Raw genomic sequence first — 13,015 nt, 5'->3', positions numbered from 1 at the left:
TCCGATTGTCCCGTTGCAGCGGCAACAGCCTGGCTAATTTTCCAACATGCAGCACGCTAAGCCAATGGAGGAAAGGACACAAACGAGCGGATACATTTCACAAATGGGGCTGTTTGTTTAACAATAGGCAGGGAGGGGAACACAGAAGAGCAGAGTTATCCGAATATTAATAAGCACTTATGTACAGCAAGGCACTTAACAATTCATTACTTACTATACTGGCACCACAAACACACATACGCACACACCCAAAAGAATCGGACCAAAATGTTCTTTATTGAGGCCTCCAGCCCGGATGGAAAGGACGCGCTGAAGACCAGATTCTGCCTCGGCCCTGTCCACCTCGTGTGATCTTCGCGTTGTTCGAACCGGTCATCAGCGAGGGCGAGCTGAATCCAGACACCGGCGAGCCGCGATCAGCTTCCCAAGCTCCGGCAGATCCTCTCGCGCTCCAGAATACGTGCTGGTGAAGACGAGGCGCCGATCCTTCACAATCCGCTGAGTCGATTCAACCGAAGAACCACCAACCACCTTCCGTGCTTTCCGAACAACCACCAACCAAGAACAAGAACCCAGAAGAGCCAGAACCACCAACCAAGAAGAGCAAAGAACTCACTTCTGTCTCTCCGTTCCCTTTTTATCCCTCTGCTGTGTGGCTCGTTCGCCATTGGTGGGGGCTGTCACCTCCCATTTCTCGGAGTGCCCAAGCGAGCCGATTCATGTCCATATTAGAGAATGGAATTCAGTTCGCTCATAGTTGGGTGGGAGCTGTTGCATCCCACCTCTTGGAGTGCCCAAGCGAGCCGATTCATGTCCATATGAGGGAATGGAATTCAGTTTGCTCATCGTTCGGTGGGGGCTGTCGCATCCCACCTCTTGGAGTGCCTAAGCGAGCCGATTCATGTCCATATTATGGAATGGAATTCAGTTCGCGAATGCATTCTGAACACACCCGCATTTCAGCGAGCGTGCGGAGAATGCCGGGAGCAGAGGGTTATCGTTGGTGGTGTTATCGTTGGTAGTGTAAAATAAAAGAAGGAAAACCTGACTATTAAAATAACTACACAGCGCAGGAACACTTAATTACCCATTATAAAAGGGAGCTATCTATCCACATTTACTTATCGATATAACTGAGCTTTAGGACCTGTATGTTGAGTGCAGTAAACTTCCAAATCCGCAACAATATGTCCAAATTAAATGTGATATATATTAACCACTACAATTTACCCCTTTCTTCTTCCTATTTTTTTCCCCGGGCAATGCCGGGTACTCCAGCTCGTGCTTAATAATGTTTGATAACGATGATGTCATAGGTCACATGGTCTGGCAGCCATCTTGGATTTACCCAAAAAACTTCAAAAATCTTCTTCTCCAAACGGCTGAACAGATTGACGGGAAACTTCAGATATGTTCCCCTTGACTTGGGTGATAAAGAATAATTGATGGGTCACATGGTTCGGTGGCGATGTTGGATTGAAGAATAATATTAAATAATGTTTTCTCTGGAACTGCTTATGTGATCAAAGCAAAATTTACCATATATCATCTTCCAGAGAGGTGGGCTTGGGTTCCTAGGGTCCTGAGTTCAAATCCTGCTTGGGTGTTGAATTAATACCAGGTGGGGTTCACTCAGCCTGTCATCCTTCTGAGGTCAGCAAAAGAAGTACCAGCTGCTGGTATCCTGCGTCGGGGTGGCGACCTGTCCAGGATTGTGCCCAATAGCCAAGGAGACTGTTTGGGTAGCACCAACGCTCTGCACAGAGTATGATCCGAATGGATGGATGGATCATCTACCACCATTGTTGCATACAGGGGAAAAATGGTGATTACATAGGTCACGTGGTGTGGTAGCCATATTGTATTGAAAAACGAATCTTATCCGATCAAGACGAAACTTCACACACGTGATCCTCTACCCAATCATGGGCAGAATGCAAATTTTCACTGCCATAGGTCACGTGGTTTGGCAGCCATGTTCATTTGAAAACCGACGCTTTCAAACCAGTTTTCTCCGCAATGGCTTATCACATCGATATGAATCGCATCACATTGCATGGAGCAAAGGGAGTGGATCATCACTGCAAAGCTTCGAATCAATTACTCAGCGGTTTCCGAAATATAATTTATTTATTTATTTTCCGTAAAACCAATGTGGCTGCCAAACCACGTGATTGATGACGCCATTGTTGAATAAAATATATACAGCAAGGGTAGGCACGCGCACGCGCACACACAAACACACACACACAAACACACACACAAACACAAACACACACACACAGTGACAGAGGTGTAGGAGGAGAGATGCAATTTATGAGGGGGGAGTGAGGAGGGGACAGGGTGGGGGAGAGGAGGGAAAAAAAAGAAGACAGGTGAGGTGTGGTTGGTAAAGAGAATGATATGTTATGCTTAATGACCGAACACACAAAAAAACAAAAACGTGTGATAACAGCTGGACACACAACAACACAAGAGTTTGTAAAGTAATCCGCTGGCACATTTGCAAAAATTTTGAAATTTCAATTCCAGAAAAATTGTGGGGGAAATGAACCAAAAGCAAACACTGAAAACATTGAAGTACCGCTCACGTACGACCTTATGATCCCATCGAGCGTGAACATCTAAAACAAGGCATTGTGACCACATATTATAGTTAGGTGCAAAAAAAAAAATTGGCATTGCTAATTGAGGTGTTAATTCCTGTGATTTTGGACAAACGATGCAGAAATCAAGAAAATGACAAAATACCAAGACCTCAAGTATGAAGTGAAAAGATCCTGGGAACTGAAGAATGCTAAAGTTGTACCAGTGATTATGACAAACCTCACAGAGATATTAAAAACTATCCCTGGGAATATCACGACAAACGAACTACAGTTGGAAGCCGTTCTGGGCTCAGTGTCGATCTTGAAGAGAGCCCTCGGCACAAAACTTTGAAAACAAAAAACTTCACATCTTGGTCCATGAATTGTGACCCTTACCGAAATGAAGGTGGATACTTTGAGCCTGAGGGCTCCATTCCACATTCTGAAACCCCACATGTGTACACACACACACACACACACACACACACACACACACACACACACACACACACACACACACACACACACACACACACGTTCCATCATGGTAATACAGTTTATATATGTACACACGCATAAAATACATGAAATTAGCAAATTTCAATTAAATATATCGAGGCCCTGAACACAAAATGTCGATCTCTGCTCTCTGCCTTCACAGCTAGATCACGGCAAACACCTGGTCAGATGGACCTTATTGTTTTTATACATGTATTGATGTCTAAGTGAGGAGTGGATTATATAAGGAAATAGCAAAAAAGGAAATAAAATTGCACATTTTCAGTGGATGAGATACTTCCTGCGACACCGACTGCACGGCACCGCACGGCCCAACACAGATGGAAACATTCGTCTGTCTCATCGATGTTCCCTTGAAAGCATGGATACTTGTACCGAAACGAACAACTAAGCAGCTTGGAGGGTGCTCCCAAGTGGCTTAAGCACTCAATCAAGGTCTCCAACAAAATGGTTGATAAGAAACGGCTCATTTGACACGCGATTAGCAACATTAAACATACACCTCCTGGAAACCCCGAAATGTCAAGCCACGAACGCTGACGTCTGGATGTTTATAAGCATTGCAATGCACCCAGCGATTCGTAACTATAATGAACAGGCATTCAATAATATGAGTGAGGAAAGTGAAAACAACAACTTTTCTTAAGAAATTGTTGTGGCCTGTTCCAAGTCGACATAGTTGAGCAGTCCAGAAAACATGACAGCTTCACACCCCAGTGAGGTTACCCAGGAAACAACTTAAGACCCAGACAGTAAGGTGGCCGAGGATCACACAATAAGGCCGTTAATTATCTTCAAAAGGGGTGTTTTAATTAATGCAAACAGACTTTTAACTCCTGCACTTCCTTAGAGTTTTCCTTGTATGCATGCAAAGGTTCAGTCCATTAGGTTTTATTTTTTTGGAGTTGTGCAGGAGACACACATACATACATCCATATATAATGTTGCATTCGCCCGAACAATCGTCTGGGTGGCAGATGGATGGTTGTTCTGTGCGAAATATGCGGTTTTACCACGCGAGATATAATCTGCAGCAATGCTCACCATTACAGTCAGGAGGTTCGTCTGATATCCATCAATAAGGACCACATTCTGTGCAGAGCATTGGTGCTGCCGAAGCAGTCTCCTTGGCTATTGGATTCAATCCTAGACAGGTCGCCATTCCGACACAGTATCCCAGCAAGCTGGCACTCATTTTGCCAACCTCGGAAGGATGACAGGCAGTCAACCCCACCTGGTATTAATTCAACAGCTGAGTGGGATTTGAACTCAGGATCCTAGAATCCCAAGCTCACCACCCTAACCATTTAGCCAACATCAGGCGATGCGTTTGATATGTATATTTGTATATATGTATATATATATCTCGACACACACACACACACACACACACACACACACACACACACACACACACACACACACACACACACACACACACACACACACACACACACACACACACACACACACACACACCCTTCAGAAAGTATTCACACCACTTGACTTTTGTCACATTTTGTTGTGTTACAGCCTGAATTTAAAATGGATCAAGTGAAAAAAATAAAATTGGCACCGATCTGCTCAAAATACTCCATTATGACAAAGTGAAAACGTTTTTTTTGAAAATTAATTGAAAATGAATAGCTGAAATGTCTTGCATCAGTATTCAACCCCGAGTCCATACTTTGTCGAAGCACCTTTTGAGAGCAATTTATTTATTTAATGTTGAGGCTCGCATGAGAGCTAACACGCACAACGTACACCAAGAATAAGAGCAACGAGAGATTGCAGACCCTCCCTCACCAGGACTTCTTTTGAGTGGTGTATTTTTTTTTTAATAGGTTTTAGGGGTAAATCGAATGTGGCTGCCAAACCATCTGACCTATGACTTCATATGTGTGAACCTTTTGTTCCTCATGGACAGGCGGTCAAACGTATAAAGTTTCTCCTTAATCTGTTCAGCCACTTCAGAAAAGGTTTTTAAAGGTTTCTTCTTTTTTTTTATAACGGCTGCCAAACCAAGTGACCGAAGACGTCATCCAATTTTTTTCTGTAGACCATTTTATTCCGAGATGACCCTCAAAAATTTTCATACTGATCGGATGTGGCGTTCTACATATGCATTTCTGACGTCAAAAAAAAATCACATTCCCCGTGAGGAGTACTTGCTGTGTGCCAAATTTCAATTTTTTCCATGGTGCGGTTTCAGATAGAGGTCCAAAGTTTTTCTGTTTTTCCAACATGGCTGCGACATCATGTGACCTATGATGTCATAAATATCATTGAAACATTCTGCATGAGTAGTCGCACCAAAGATGAAAATTCAGGTCGATCCAACAAACAGTTGCAGAGAAAAACACGAAAGTTCTATACGGACGGACAGACAGACACAGACAAACAAACTGGCTCAAATGCAATACCCTCTCCGAATCCTTTGGCGAGGGTAACAAGGGGAGCAGGAGATGAGGGGTGGGAGAGGGAAGAACAAACCAGTGGTGACAAGAACATGAGATCTGTAGAAGGGAGACTGGTGGGGCAGGGTACACAGGATAAACAAGATGGACATGACAGGGACTTTCAGGAAGGAAAGCAGGGCATTTGAAGGACTTGGGTTTGCGGTGGATTCGCATGGGGAGAACACATCGTGATTTTGATGGGGGTGATAAGAGATGGTGGTGAAAAACTGTTTTGAAGACCTGGAGGGAAGACTGGGATTTAAGAGAGTTTGGGAGTTTGTTCAAAAGGCGGGAAAAAAGAGGAATGAAGGTGAGCAATGATTCTTGATTTTGGAAGTTTTACCAGAAAGGGGTTGCTGGTGGTCCTTGAATGCCCTGTGGAAATATTGGGGAACCATGGCAGACATAGGAGGAGGCTGGAGAGGAGACTGTAAAAGACAGAGACCACCGACCTGACTGTGGTGAGAGAGCGAGAGCCCCAAAGACTCGGCCTCATCGCGGGAGATACCAATGATCCTAAATGCTTTGGTTTCCACAGCATCAAGCCGAGAAAGGTGAGAGGCAGGAGCACCAGCCCAAAGGAGAACAGTACTCCATCAGGCTGCAGACGAAAGCTTTGTATGTGGTGAGGAGCTCAGGTGTGCAAAGGAAGGACATTGCATGATGGAGGATGCACAGATGGCAACTGGCTTTCAAGGCCAGCTTGGAAATGTGGCTTTCCCAGGAAAGATCATGGCAGATAGTGAGACCTATCAGCTTGGATTTTTTTTTTTTTTGTATACCTTGGTCGAGGCTCGTATGAGAGCTAACACACAACTCACAGCAAGGAGGCATGAGACAAGAGGGGCGGGAGTGGAAGGGACAAAACAGTTGGGAACAGACACATTAGGTGAACTGTGGAGGGGAGAGGGATGGGGATGGGACGGGGAACATGGCGAAGAGAAGATGGACATTACAGGGACTTTCAGGAAGGAAAGCAGGAGAATTGAAGGAAGTGGGCTTGGGTGGATTATCGGGGGTAGAAAAGATCAAGGATTTGGATGGGGGAAGATAAGAGGTGGTGGTGAACAGCTGTTTTGAAAGCCTGGAGGGAAGAATGGGTGAAATAACTTATTCAAAAGGATTGTTGAAAAAGTAGTTGGGAGGGGGTTCCAGAAAGTCCTTTCTGAGGGACATTGTGAGAGTGTGACATTTGTCAGGGTTGAAAGACATGTTCCACGTGTTGGACCAATTTGTGATTTTATCCAGATCTTCAGTGAGCGAAGATGCTGCTGCTTGCCGGTCTGAGGGATGACAGATGGTATTGCAGAGGGTGGAGTCATCAGCAAAGAGAGAAAGAGGATTTTCCAGAGAGTCAGAGAGATCATTGATGAAAACCAGAAAAAGAACAGGGCCCAGAATGCTACCTTGAGGAACTCCAGCCTGCACAGGAAGAGATGAGAGTACTCCAATAAGGGCCACACGTTGGTTGTGACAGCAGAAGTCTGTGAGCCATGAGTGGAGGTTGCCTTGGAATACCATAGGAAGAGTTTGGTGAGCAGGGCAGGGTGCCAGACTTTATTGAAAGCATGTGATATGTCTATGGAGATTGCTCTGATTTCATGTCTGGCATTGAGGATCTCCATCCATTGTTGGGAGAGCAGAAGCAGCATATTCAGGGTAGAGTGACCTGGTCTGAATCCCAATTGATGATCAGAAATCAGGCCATTGGAGAAGTGGAAGGATTTAATGTCTGAAGTGATGATGGATTCCATAACCTTGCTGATGATTGAGAGAAGACTGATAAATCCTGATGGAAGGTGCTAGTCGTTGCTGCGATCTGTTTTTGCACCTTTTTTATGCAGAGTCATGTTTGCTGATTTCCAAGCAGATGGCAGTTGACATTGAGTAAATGAGAGAATGAGCAGAGCAGAGAGAAGGTGAGCAAGAGCAGTAGAGCAGGTTTTTATGACACATGGGCTGATTCCATTGGGACCGGTTGCAGAATCTGAGTCAAGGTTTGATAGCAAACTCTCCACCTTGTCAGAAGAAAAGGAGACGAGTACAGGAACAGCTGGGTGCGACTGGGTAAGTTGCGTACAGAAAGCGATGGGTTTGGGACACAAGATTTAGAAGCAAACGTGGAGTTTAGGCATTCAGCTTTTTCACATGTTGTGTTAGCTGTGTGGCCATTTGAGGTAAGGAGGGGATGGAGGGGGAACATACACCAGAAACAGACTTTGCTCGATGCCACCAGGATTTGTAAGAGAGAGACAGGTTTGAGAGTTCAGACTTAAGATTCGAAAGATGTTGTTTTCTGGAATGTCAGAGGTCGGGTTGTCGGCGATTAAACCGTCTCCCCCACCAGGTTTTCTGGTGAGGAGGGTGTTTGGATATGGACACCCAGCAGGATTAAAAACAAAACCTGTCAAAGGAGCCAACGGCCATCCATATCTAGTGCCCAACTGTGTCTGCGGACGTCCTGCATTTGGGTTACTTTTTTTATTAGGAGGTTGGTGGCAGGATTTGCACTCCAGCCACTGTAAAACCCTTCATTCCGCAAAACACACAAACGCAAAAAAATCTGAAAACCCACTCCATGGGAGTACCTCCTGTGCAGCTTCCCTTAGCAGGGCAGCTCACCGGATGACGGGATTGGGGCAGAGCCTTCGGCACCCCCAATCTTTGAAAGAAGGGAAACCACGGGGTAACCTCCCTGGGTCAGATTGCGGGAGAGTGTGTCGGAGTGGTGTTGAGGTGTCGTCCACCAGACGGCGGTCTCCTTGGGTTAACCTGAGGTGGTCCCTTCGGGTGGGTGCCTGGAATGTCCTATCCCTAAGAGAGGATGACCACCTGTATCTGTTATCTGAGCTCGAAGCGTTTGGACGTCGGTATTGCAGCACTCTCTGAGGTTCGGAGACCGGATTGTGGCGAGATAATGGTGGGTAGTTTCACCTACTATTGGTCTGGTCGCTCTGATGGTTACCATACTCAAGGAGTTGCTGAGGCTGTGTCCAATAAGCTGACCCCAATGATAATTGAGGTAACACCGGTCAACGAGCGTATTATGAGACTAAGGATTCATCACTCCTTAGGTGTCATTTCCCTGGTCTCTGTCTATGCTCCGACTGAGGCGAGTGACCTCACCATGAAGGACACATTCTACGCCACGCTCGAGTCTGTGGTTGATCAGTGCCCCAGACGAGATACACTTCTAGTCTTGGGGGATTTCAATGCATCGACGGGAACTGATAGGGATGGTTATGAGACGTGTGTTGGTCCCCATGGGTCAGGAACTATGAATCAGAATCGCACTAAGTTCCTTGACTTTCCAAGAAGTCATGGACTTCGGGTGGCTGGTTCATGGTTTCAGCGCCCACAAGGTCATCGCTGGACTTGGTATTCCAACGCTGGCGGTGTGGCAAAGGAGATTGACCATGTCCTTGTTGACAGTCGCTGGAGGATGATCCAGAACTGCAGGGTCAACCGGAGTGCTCAGTTCCTCAATACTGACCAGCGGCTTGTTGTAGCAACTCTAAAGCTGCACCTTAAATCCTGGAGAATGGTACCATCCCAGCCAAGGCTGGATGTTGGCAAGCTCAAGGATGAGAGAGTCGCTGAGGAGTTTGCGAACAGGCTAAGTGGACCTTTGGGGGGTCCTGAAGAGTTATTGATTACCTTCAAGTCCACCGTCCTTGATGTTGCCGGTGGATGTCTTGGAACTCACCGCAGGGCAAAGAAGAATTTTGTCTCTCAAGGGACACTGGATACCATTGACCAGAGTCGCAGGGCCAGGCTGAATGGCAGAGCTGAACTGTTCAGGGAGCTGAAGCATAAAACTGTACATGCACTAAGGGTGGACAAGGAGGCCGATGTGCGAGGAATCTGTGAGGGGGGTAGAGCATCACCTGTGGACAGGTGATTCTCGTCCCGCTTTCAGGGGAATTCGTGCATTGCGTTCATCCAAGCCAATCCCTCGGAGCACTGCAGTTAGAGCAGAGAGTGGCAGGCTCTTAACAGAGGAGTCTGAAGTGAAGGCCCGCTGGGCCGGTTACTTTGAGTGGTTGTACCAGGCTGATCCACCAGTTTTCGAGTTGGACGTCAATGGTGTTACAATCCCTGTTGCTGACCCTCCAATCAATTGTGGTCCACCTTCGCTTGTGGAAACGTGGGCTGTGGTCAACCGGTTGAAACAGGGTAAAGCTCCAGGGATCTGTGGCATCCATGCTGAACTTTTCAAGGCTGGTGGAAATGCTGCACTCGTGTCGTTGTATGCAGTTTTGTGCCCTGCCTTTTTTTATGCATCATCCCAACTGATTGGAAGAGGGGCCTTGTTGTCCCTCTCTGGAAAGGGAAGGGTGATCGCCAAGACTGCAACAACTACCGAGGGGTGACGCTGCTCTCAGTGCCGGGCAAGGTCTTTGCCCGGATAATTCTCGATAGGGTTCGCCACCATCTGCTTGAGCACCAGCGTCCAGAGCAGTCAGGCTTTACACCAAAGAGGTCAACGATTGACCGTATCCTTGCTCTTCGTGTCCTCACCGAACGCAGACGAGAGTTTCGGCAGGGGCTGCTTGCAGCCTATGTTGATCTCTGTAACGTGTTCGATTCAGTGAATCAGGATGCCCTCTGGAGGATTCTTGGTCTTCGTGGGGTGCCAGCAAAACTGATCGATCTGATGTCTGAACTCTACTCTGGTACTGAGAGTGCTGTGAATGTGGTGGTACCATCTCTGACTTATTTCCAGTTGTTACTGGAGTTCGTCAGGGGTGTGTACTGGCCCCCACACTTTTCAGCACTTGCATGGACTGGATTTTAGCGAGGATGTCGGAAAGATCAAGCTGCGGTGCATCGTTTGGGAATGTCAAGATCTCGGACCTTGATTTCGCAGATGATGCAGTCATCTTTGCGGAGACTTTAGATATCCTTTGGGGCCCTCGAGGTGCTGAATGAGGAGTCTGAGCCGTTGGGATTACGGGTTTCTTGGGTCAAAACTAAGATCCAGGCTTTCAATGACATATTGGATGCTGCTGTCCTGTCTCTGCCTGTTTGTGGTGAGGATGTTGAGGTCGTGGAGAGATTCACTTTCCTTGGCAGTGATATTCATGTCTCTGCTGGCTGTGAGTCAGAGGTCAATAGACGTCTGGGTCGGGCCTGGGCATCATGTATTCACTGGATCGTGGGGTGTGGCGCTGCCGGTACCTGTGCGGGAGGACGAAAGTCCGAGTCTTCAGGTCCTTGGTGCTTCCAGTCTTGCTCTATGGTTGCGAGACTTGGACTCTGACCAAGGATCTGAGACGGAGACTTGATTCCTTTGGTACCAGGTCTCTTCGGAGAAGCCTTGGCTATCGCTGGTCAGATTTTGTGTCCAACGAGCGGTTGCTGAGAGAGACTCGGATGAGATTTGTTACCTGCATGGTCTGTGAGCGTCAGTTGCAGCTGTATGGAGATGTGGCTCGTTTTCCTGACGCTGATCCTGCTCACCAGATTCTCTCAGCGAGGGAGTCTCGTGAGTGGAGGAGGCCAATGGGCCGACCACGTGCCTCGTGGTTGCAGCAGGTTGACCAGCATCTCAAGGAGATGGGGATGGGCCTGGCATCTGCCTGGGGGAAGGCCAGACGGAGGCCCCTGGAGTACCGGCGGAAAGTGGACGCAGCGACGCGCTATTCTGGCACATGCTCCCATACCTGACCTGACCTGAGGTTAGACACAAACTTGTTCCCAGCTTTGTGGAGAAGCTGAGATTGCTTTCAGTTGGATTAACCTTCCATGAGGTGAAGGCAAGTTGTTTCAGGACAAGCTTCAGTACACCATGGGCGGGAGGAAGGGCAGGACAACTGAAGACGAGAGGGGATAAATCTGTGCATGAGAGAGAGAAGTTTCTTTGAAAGTATTCCCAGGATGAGTCGGTCAGAGAACGTAGAGATGGAAGACCAGTCTAGAAGTTTGATGGCTGCTTGCAGTCTCTGCCAGTCAGCCTGAGTGAAATATCAGACTCGACGGCACTGAGGTGGTTCTCTAATAACAGCCAGAGAGATGTCTACTTGGACAAGCATGTGGTCAGATGAACCGAGATTGGAGCAGAGGAAGAACAGATATTTTCAGGGAAATTGGTCAAAATCAGATCCAGAAGAGATGGAGTACTGTTGGTTGAGATCCGGGTCAGGAAGTTGACAGATTGTGTCAGTCCCAATGAGTCACAAAAGTCTTTTGCTGAAATGCCATGGCAGGTGAGTGAGGTACCCACACCCAGCCAACTTGGATGATGGCAATTGAAGTCACCACATATGAGGAGGAGAGAGTTCGGATGAGAAGATAGAAGTTGGTCCATGTTTTCGGAGAGCGAGATTTAAATGGGGTCATCACTGTTTGGTGGACAGTACAACACACATATCAACATGAGGTGGGAGTGGAGGGAAGCCATAGCCAGAGGTATTCCTGGAGGTGTGGAGGAGTGAAGGCAGTGCATGGAGAGAGGAATAGAGTCTGATGGAGAGCAACTCCGCTGCCACGATGAGGCTCAGGTCTGTCGTACTGGAGGAGGGAGTAACCAGGGAGAGATACTCGGGAGTCAGAGACATGTTGAAGGAGGAAAGTTTAAATTGATGATCCAAATTACAGCTTTATCTCTTCTGATGTATGTCTATATAAGCTTTGCGCATTTGCCTGTTGGGTGTTTTCCCCCATTCTTCCTTGCAGATGTGCTCAAACTCTGTCAAGTTGGATGGGGAGTGTTGGTGAACAGCAATCTTCAAGTCTTTCCACAGATTCTCAATGGGATTCAAGTCTGTGCTTTGGCTGGGCCACTCTCGGACTTTCATGTTCTTGTTCTGAAGCCATTCCAGTGTTGCTTTGGCTGTATGCTTGGCGTCGGTGTCCTGTTGGAACGTAAATCTTTGCCACAGTCGAAGATCTTTTGCACTTTGAAGCAGGTTCTCCTCAATGATTTGCCTGTATTTGTCTCCATTCATTGTTCCCTCTATTCTTACACGTCTTCCAGTCCCTGCCGCTGAAAAGCATCCCCACAGCATGATGCTGTCACCACCATGCTTCATTGTTGGGATGGTGTTAGATGGGTGATAAGCTGTGCTGGGTTTCTTCCAGACGCAGCACTTTGCATTTCGGCCACAGAGGTCAATTTTCGTCCCATCAGACCACAGAATATTTTTTCCTCCTGCTCTCAGTCCTTCACGCACCTTTTTGCAAACTCTAATTGTGCTCCCATGTGCCTTTTTCTCAGGAGTGGCTTCCCTCTGGCAACTCTCCCAAAAAGCCAAGATTAGTGAAGTGCTACAGAGACCGTTTGCCTTCCACCAGGTTCTCCCATTTCAGCCAAGGAACTCTAGTTCTGTCAGAGTGGTTATTGGTGTATTAGTCACCTCCCTGATCAAGGTCCTTGCCCGATTACTGTTTGGTCTGATGGCCGGTTCTGGGAAGAGTCTGGGGAGTTCCATATTCTCTCCATTTCCT

The 13,015-nt window shown here is 47.2% G+C and overlaps 1 protein-coding gene across 1 annotated transcript in view; it reads left to right on the top strand.

The window, feature by feature from the left end:
* LOC147027361 (serine/threonine-protein phosphatase 6 regulatory ankyrin repeat subunit C-like) overlaps positions 1–13,015 on the top strand; it is a 65,690-nt gene that overhangs the window by 14,705 nt on the left and 37,970 nt on the right. The window lies entirely within an intron of this gene.

The sequence above is a fragment of the Eptatretus burgeri genome, chromosome 4, assembly GCF_056783735.1.
Source record: "Eptatretus burgeri isolate ZD-2024b chromosome 4, Ebu_testis_v1, whole genome shotgun sequence".
Taxonomy (NCBI): domain Eukaryota; kingdom Metazoa; phylum Chordata; class Myxini; order Myxiniformes; family Myxinidae; genus Eptatretus; species Eptatretus burgeri.
The sequence above is the reverse complement of the archived record's forward strand: the minus strand, read 5'-3'. Positions and strand labels throughout refer to the sequence as shown.